The sequence below is a fragment of the Marmota marmota genome, unplaced genomic scaffold, assembly GCF_001458135.2.
Source record: "Marmota marmota marmota unplaced genomic scaffold, marMar, whole genome shotgun sequence".
NCBI lineage: Eukaryota > Metazoa > Chordata > Mammalia > Rodentia > Sciuridae > Marmota > Marmota marmota.
The window spans coordinates 39,336,938-39,345,486 of NW_025999900.1; positions in this window are offsets into that span (position 1 = coordinate 39,336,938).

The window sequence follows — 8,549 nt, forward strand, 5'->3', positions numbered from 1 at the left end:
TCTCTTATGATTTTGCACATTCAGCGTCCTGTAGGCTTCTAGGATTTGGGATTCTGTTTCATTCTTCAAGTCTGGGAAGTTTTCTCGTATTATTTTGTTGAACAGATTGCTCATTCCTTTGGTTTGGACCTCTATACCTTCCTGTATCCCAATAACTCTTAAGTTTGGTCTCTTTATGTTATCCCATATTTCTTGGATGTTCTGCTCATGGTTTCTTAACAGTCTCGCTGAGCTGTCTATGTTCTTTTCAAGTTGAAATACTTTGTCTTCATTGTCTGATGTTCTATCTTCTAAGTGTTCTACTCTGCTGGCAGTACTCTCATTTGAGTTTTTAATTTGGTTTATTGCTTCCTGCATTTCTGGGATTTCTGTTTGTTTGTTTTTTATAACCTCTATCTCCCTGTATAGTTGATCTTTTGCTTCTTGGATTTGTTTATGTAATTCGTTATCAAAGTGATCTTTCATTGTCTGATTTTGCTGTCTAATGTCTTCCTTGAGACTCCAGATCATCTGAAGCATGTATATCCTGAATTCTGTATCTGACATTCCATCTGCTGCAGATATTACCTCTTCTAAAGTTGAGTTGACCTGCATTGCTTGTGGTCCTTTCTTTCCTTGTCTTTTCATACTGCTCACGTTTCTTTCTGCTTTGTGAAACTGTTGTGTTATTGAATTTTCCCCCTATATATTTATATTGCTCTTTTATAGTTGCAAAGTCTCCCTTTTGTGGAGAAAGACAATGTTAACAGTTCTCAATATCAATGGTACATCATCTAAGCACACGGTTTCCTTATTACTACATTTATAGCTAGACTCTATGTCTATAAATGTTGGTTTCGATTATCGTTTACAAATATAGTCATTAGTTTCATGAAAGGCATACCGTTTCTGGTAGCTTGAAGAAAACTAAATTTCAGGTGTAGGATGTTATGTTTATGGGGAAAGGAGTGAGGGTATGGGGTTAATCTAACTTAGTAACTTTGGAAAGCTCTAACCAATAGATGGGTAATTTATGGAGGAATGTATAGATTCAAATACCTATCTGTATTTATAAGATTACCCTACTTATGAATAGTAAAATTTAGGGGGTTGCAAGTGGGATAGAGGGAGTAAGAGGGAGGAAAACAAATAACAAAGAAAGGAAGAGAATAAAAGAGAGCGGGAAAAAGAAAATACGAGAAAAAAGAAAAGAAATAAAAAGGGGGAGGGAGGTGGGGCATATGCAATTCCTCTATAGTATATGATTCTGGTGATTCAGTTGTTAAAGACATTTTTCATGCACAATTTTTGGTTTCACATATGTTGAGGTTGCGAGGACCTGAGGGGGAAAGGTAGAGGAGACTGGGTGAATGGCTGAAAAGAGAGAAAGAAGAGAGAAAAAGAAAGAAAGAAAAAATGTCTCTCAGAACTCTGTTTTCATTTTTTCCAGTTGGTGGCGTTGTCTATTCCTAGCTTGAGTCTCTGGGTTCAGGATGGTGGTGGTAGTCAGTGTGAGAGGACTTGAGCTTCCACCTGTGGCCTCTCTACTCTTATTCTCTGAGATGTAAACCAGGTGCCTGATCCGCTGCAGAACCGCACTGGTAGCCACACCAACAGGTTGGTGGGTTTTAAGGGTTGGTGGGATTTTCCAAGATGAGTTCCATCAGTTTTTCTCATAAGGTGTTTGATGAGGTGGGGGTGTTGGGGAAACCTTATGTTTGTCAAGAGCTCGGTCAGGTGACTGCACGGGTGGGTGGCAGGGCCCCTCGTCCAGTTGGAGTGGTCTGTCTACCCCACCGGCGGGAGGCTGGGCTCCTGCAACTGGGGAGGTCTGTCTACCGCGCAGGCGGGCCGCTGACCCCCTTCTCTGGGTCGCGCGGTCTGCCTACCATGCAGGCGCAGGCGGCGGCTGGGTCCCTCCTCCAATTGGGGTGATCTGTTTCCTGCGCCGGCGGGCCGCTGGGCCCCTTCTCTGGGTCGCGTGGTCTGCCTCACCCATAGATGTTTAAATAGCTTTCTTGTGGATGTATACGATGGTGAGATTCACAGTGGTGAATTTGTGTGTGTGTGTGTGTGTGTGTTTGTGTGTGTGTATACAGAAAAGTTATGTCGATTCATTCCACTGTTTTTCCTTTTCCTACCCCCTCTCCCTTATCTACTCCACTGAACTTCTATTTCTATTGCTTTTTAATTAAGAATACATTGGGAAACTTCCATGGTATGATTAAGTATAAAAGAGAAAGGTCCGGAAATTTCATGCTTTGGGTTGGGCTGGGGACCTCCAGCTGCCCACATCACCATCTTGCTCTGGGAGGCAGCAGTGGGATAGCCAGAGGCCATCTCTTCCCACCTGCCCTGTAGCTTTGGATGTGGGTTCTGACCTCAGGAAAGGGGTTACATGGACCTTTCGGAGCAGCTCCTGAAAAGGGGTGGTGTGGGGCTCATCCCATCTTCAGTCCTGCTGCCTAGAACTGGGATCTGGTAGCTGAGACTCCAACAGGGAAGGCCTGGGATAAGTGGCTGAAAATGAACTAAATGAAAAAGGAACAAGCAGCAAGCCCCCCGCCCTCCCCTACCCCACAGCTAAAACAAGAAAACAGCAGAAACCTCATAGAAGCTCTAAAAACACTCCAAAATCTTAGGGAAAAAAGAAAATAATTGATGATATTTCTGTGACAGGAGGAAGAGAGGTGCAAGTGGGCATTTCTTTTTTTATACTGGTTGGAGCTGATGACGCTCCTCACTGCTGAAAACAAAGCCAGAGGTCACAGGGAAAGTTCAGGAACGGCCACCAGTCGGGGATGTGACATTCCAAAAACACATGCTGAGAGGCAGCACTGCTGCAGGTCGCACACTGCCACCGTCACCCACTCCCAAGACCCTCTGGCTCCCACCCCATTGCCCATCCAGTAGAGGACTGGGAGGGACAGGAACGGTCCTTTAACTGGAGAGTGGAATGAGAAGGTGGCTATGTCTCACCTTTCCTTCTGTCCTCTTGGAGGTGGGGAGTGAGTGACAAGGCAAGTAGAGAGAGCCGGGCCTGGGAAGACTCATTCCCACAATCGGGAATGTCTTCAAGGGAGGAGGTTCACATCTCCACTTCTGGTTCAGACTTAAAAAGAACCCTGGGGGAGACGATGGAGAGAGATGACCAGGCAAGTAGGGAGCAAGCACTGTTTGTTTCAATTTTCCATTCCTAGAGGTACAGAAAGCAGACTCCACTTGGGCCAGCAGATTTCAGGATTGTGGGCCTCCCAGGGCTGATGGGGAGGGACACATGGGTTCCCTGAGGACCAGCGCCAGGGAGCAGAGAGCCAAGGCCTCCCCAGTGTACAGTTCAGGCTGCCCTGGGTGGCCCTGCTTAGGAGATGATTGCTCCTTTGAAGAGACCACAGAATCTTGTTTGAAAGCGAGTCACACGTCTATGAGGCTTGTCAAGACCATCACCCATCCATGTGCACACCTTCTGAGCCGGAGAAGTGGTTAACAGACACCCAGGAAAGGATCGTGTGTCCACTAGGATTTACAAAGCCAGCACCATTTTCTGGCTTCCTCCTCCCAGGACAACATCAGAGACAAGAACACAGGAAAGGAGGAGATGTGTCATGCTCCCATGACACTCCAGCCTAGCCTGGGCTCGATGGGAAGCGGGCAGGGTGTGGAGATTTGCATTGAATGTGCAATTGCAAATTTCAGATAAAGGAGACTAAATTTTAAAAAGGTCTAAATGGAGATGAACTTGAAAACTACAAGTGGTTGATGAGCTGTGGGTCATATCATTACGGAGGCTCACTCTTGCAGTGGGAAGAGAATTCAGTAGAGCCTGGTAGAGAAAAGGTCCCGGGATATGAATCCTTTTATGGTTACATTCTTATGTGGGATTTCTCTTTGTTAAACCAATTCTATTCCTTAAAAAAATAAATGAATAAATAAAAAGTTGTCCAGGTGACCATACTATTTCACACCAAAAACAAACAAAAAAATTTTTTGCTCTCCTGAAGGCTTGACAAGACATTGCAAAGAGGCAGTCACATAGCTCAGGTATGAAAGAAAGTTCCAGAAAGCCAGTTTTGTGGTGTTAGATACCTTTCAGGGACCATTCAAGTTCTGTTCCTCTCACTGGTCCCCAGAAGCTTCGACCCCTTGATCTACTCCAGCAAATAATTCTCAAGGACTCCAGCCCCTGGGCTTCTCGGCCTACTCATTGTCCACTGATTCCTCTGCTGTGAGGTCTCTCTAGTGCCCAACACAACTCCAACATATGGAGGACGCATGGCCTGTGGGGTGAACCTTCCAGCAGTGGAGGGAGAGCCTGCATATCCATGCATCCCCTTTCCTGCAGGGTGGACAGCCTCCTCCAGCACCTCATAGACGGTCAGCCTTTGAGACTGGGCCATCAGCCATGCTTGACACCAACACTCCCTGCTTGTTTGCCTCACCCCCATTCCCCCACTCTCACTTCCCTGGGATTGAACTCCTCAATCAGGAGTAAGACATGAGCCTTTGCCTCAGGGTCTGCTTCTGGGAATTCAGGCTGGGACAGTTATAAAAACCTGCCTTGCATTTTTTAAAGAATTGCATTGCAAATTTGCTTTGAAAATCAGCCTGAATGTTGGGAATGTGAATGCTGAAGATCCCCGGCAGCTAGAGGCCAGCAAGTGGGTTTCTTACCCGAGGTGCACCTACAAGTGCCCACTGTCAGGAGAAAGTGGAATTAGAAATTCTCTCAGACCCCAACCCCATTGTGACTACCAGAGCTGTGATTCTGGGTGTCCTCTCCCAGGTGGAAGAGGGGAGACTGTCCTTTGCTTTGCAAAGGGAATTATGTTGAAATGACGGCAATTGGGGAAACAAAATTACTCTCAAGACAAGACGTTGTTGCTATAGTCACTGCTGAGACAAAAACCGAACCTAACAAGCTTTCCCAACAAAGGAAAATGACTTATCCTTCAATGGGCTAAATTTAATTTAAAATATCTGTTTTGAAAGACAGAAACCTATTCTAGCTATCCAATACCTGTCCAAAAAAAAAAAAAAAAAGATATAATACCTTTGAATAAAATCCCTTAAACTTCGAGATGGGTGTATAAAACTTGACACAACATAGTTGCTAGGATTTGAATAATTGTCCCCTTCATAACTCATGTGGAATCTGATTGCTATGGTAACAGTATTAAGGGACCTTTGAGATGTGATTGGGTCATGATGGCTCCACACTCATGGATAGGATTGGAGCCATTATAAAAGGGAGAGGTGAGTCCCTCTTGCTCTCTTTCTGCCACGTGATGATGCAGAAATAAGGCCCTTGCCCATTTCCAGCTCCTTGATAATGGACTTCTCAGCCTTCATCCTGATGAACCAATAAATTTTTGTTTATTATAAATTACCAGTCTCTGGTATGTTGTTATAGAAACTCAAAATGTACTAAAATCATAGTTTACCAAAGGAACAAGCTGCTAAGTTCCAGGTCAGTATCTTCTGGTGTCATGCTGTTAATTCCCTTTGAAACTACACAATGATCAATTCTGTATGACCAAAAAACAAAACCATCGCAATTAAGCTTTCTCCCTCTCTCTTTTTTTTTTCTCTCTTTTCCTTCAACCACTAGGCTCTTTGCAACTAGACCACAGGCATCTGGGTCAGGATCAGGATAATGATTTATCTGAAGGGGATTCACCTAGAATGTAGGAGAAAGATAGAATAGAAGAGTCTTTGGACTCAGTAGGGATCAGTATATATATGTGGCTCAGCGAGGTACATTGCTGCCTCCCTGTGACATATCTAATGTCACTGGTGTGGGGAGGTCGAGGGCTATGTGTGCTTGGCCCCTGGTCACTGAAAAGCTGTGGCTCAGGAAGCCGGGGTCTGAGTTGCAGCCTGAGTGAAGGGAGCCTTGGTAGTCTTGGTCCTGCTCTGTGAGTCAGGAGTGAGGCACTATCATGGGTGACACTGGCTGCATGTCCCAAGAAGCATGCCAAGATGTGAAAAGTTCCCAAAGAACTGTTTCTCCAAAGGCTTGTGGTGCTCAACTGCTGTCACCTGTCACCGCTGGGTTCTGGCAGTGCCCTTGAAGGCCCCGGGACAGAACATCTGGAGGGAGGCCATCTGCAGCCCTGTGGTTGACAGAAGCTGATTTGCCTCCCCCCAAAATCTCATTGCTGGTCCCCTAGCGACCTCCATGTTCTTTCTTCTTGTCTCTGATGACCCTTCTCCCTCTCCAGGCTGTACACTGTGGATTCCCAGGGTTTGGTCTTTAGCTCTTTTCTCTGATTTTTTTTCTTTTCTTTTGAAAGCTAATGCCCCAAAAGCCCACTCCTCAAATGTGACCTTGGAGGACTGCTCCACTCTTGGCTTTTCTCACATAACTGCTCCTGATTCCTGGGCATAACGGATAACTCCTTGATGTTCTTGAGGACCTCCACTCCTTCACCTGCAAGTTCAGGAGACTTCCTTCTTCCCTTCCGTTTTCTGCTGTTCCCATCTCTCTCACCCTGACGGAGGCCTTTGAAGGGCTGCATCTAGTGAGAGTCTTCTTGCTGTATCATAACCTGGTGGAAAGCATCATACGATGAGAGAGAGAGAGAGAGAGAGAGAGAGAGAGAGAGAGAGAGAGAGAGAGATTAAAACAAGTTTAACTTGCAGCCTCAGGCCTTTCATAATTGGCAGTCTGGTGACCTAAACACCTCCCATTAGGCCCCGCCTCCCATTAGGCCCCGCCTCCTCACACTGTTGCTTGGGGATTAAGTTTCCAGCACCTGCCTTTGTGGGGACACATTTAAACCATAGCAGTCTTCATCCCCTCACAGCCGAGCTGCTGTATCAGGGGACCTAGCTGATGAATTCTTTCTCTCTCCGGATTATTCCACAAGTTACTGTCGGATGAGTCTTCCTTGAGCATCTCTCAAGGCGTCCTGTCGCCCACTTACATCCAAACCTCCCACATCCATTTCCTGGTGCACCAAACCAGAGCTCCACCTGCCTGGGGGCGGAGAGGGTGGGAAAGGGGAGAGGGGCAGGAGAGGAGCCAGGCTGCTTGCCCTCCCTGATGGCTCTGCCAGTGCAGGCTGTGGGCAGCCGCCCCACAGGCCCGGGCTGGTTTACCCTGAGGTTTATTCGGTTCTAATTACCAGTGAACACAATGCTACTCCCACTCCTTAGCCACTAACTCCTGCGACTCTCACTAGGAGAAGCTGAAAGATGAGCAGTTCCCCACACTTCCGCCCACAAGATGGGATAAAAGAAGAATCGATTGAGTGACTCAGGGCTTCCTTCTCCTGCTGATGGTCCCAGCCTCTTGCCCACGGTGTGCATTTCCTGGGATTAGGTTTGCCCTGTGCGCCTGGTGGGTCCTCTGCTCAGGATGGAGGGGGAGAAGCTCAGCGCCCTGTGTCCTTCTCTTCCCTCTGAGCTCGCCTACCGGGCTTGAGGGCTGCTCAGAGCTGCTGTGGTCACCAGGGTCTCTGACCAGTCCTTTGTGTGGAAGCCCCAGGGCTCTCTGGTGTTAAAGGGAGGTTAGAAAGCTAGTACTACAGTTGGATAGAACCAAGCAATGTTGAAGCGAGGGTATGAGTAAATACAGAAAACACGTCCCCAGACCTGATGTAAAGGAGCTTTTAAAGAATTCTGCAGTCGGTGTGGTCCCGGCCAGCGTGCCCCTTCTCTAGGGATGCTGGTGTGGAACTAATCTTAGTGTCCTGCTGCGTCTGGCTCTGCGCCATTTGATCAGACATATTCCAGGTGTCTTTGCGTGCACTTCAGCCCACTTTCTTTCATTCCACACACGATCCTGGTCTAGGTCCCCGGTCCTGCAATCTGCTGAACCACAGGTTTATTATGAAAACAGAGGAAAAACTCACTAAGATTGTACCCTCTAATCTGTAAGCCTTCACAGGGGGAAAACCTCAGTGTGGATTGATGAGGGAAAATCATTTTTATTCACCCTCTTTGAAGGATCTGGAAGACAGAGCAGGTTATTCTGAAATTCACTTTATTCAAAAATGTCAGATTTGGCTGGACTGAAGAGGAGGCAATTTAGAGGAGTGGTTAAGAGCATAGGCTTTGGACAAAGATAGAACTGGCTCTGCTGTGTGTCTTAAGGGAATTGACTTAACCACTCTGAACTTCTGTATTCTCATTTTAAAGAGACACAGAATAACTCTTCACAGGGTTGTGAATATTAAATAACAGAGGCTTTAGCACAGAGCCTGATGTGTAATAGCAGACAAAATCAGAAAACTAAATGTGGATCTGACAGTTGGACCATTCCTTCCCTACCCCTTTCCCTCCCCCTTCTTTCTTTCTCTCCCTCCATCTTCCCTTATTTTCCTTCCCTTCCCCTCCCTCGTCCTTTCTTTCCTTTATTCTTTCCTTCTCCTTCCTTTCCTTTTTATTTTATTTTTTTGTGGGGGCGGGTAGCAGGGATTAAATCCAGGGGTGCCTAACCACTGAGTCACATCCCCAGCCCTTTTTCATATTTTATTTAGAGACAGGGTCTCACTGAGTTGCTTAGCACCTCGCTTTTGCTGAGACTGGCTGTGAACTCAAGATCCTCCTTCCTCAGCCTCCGGAGC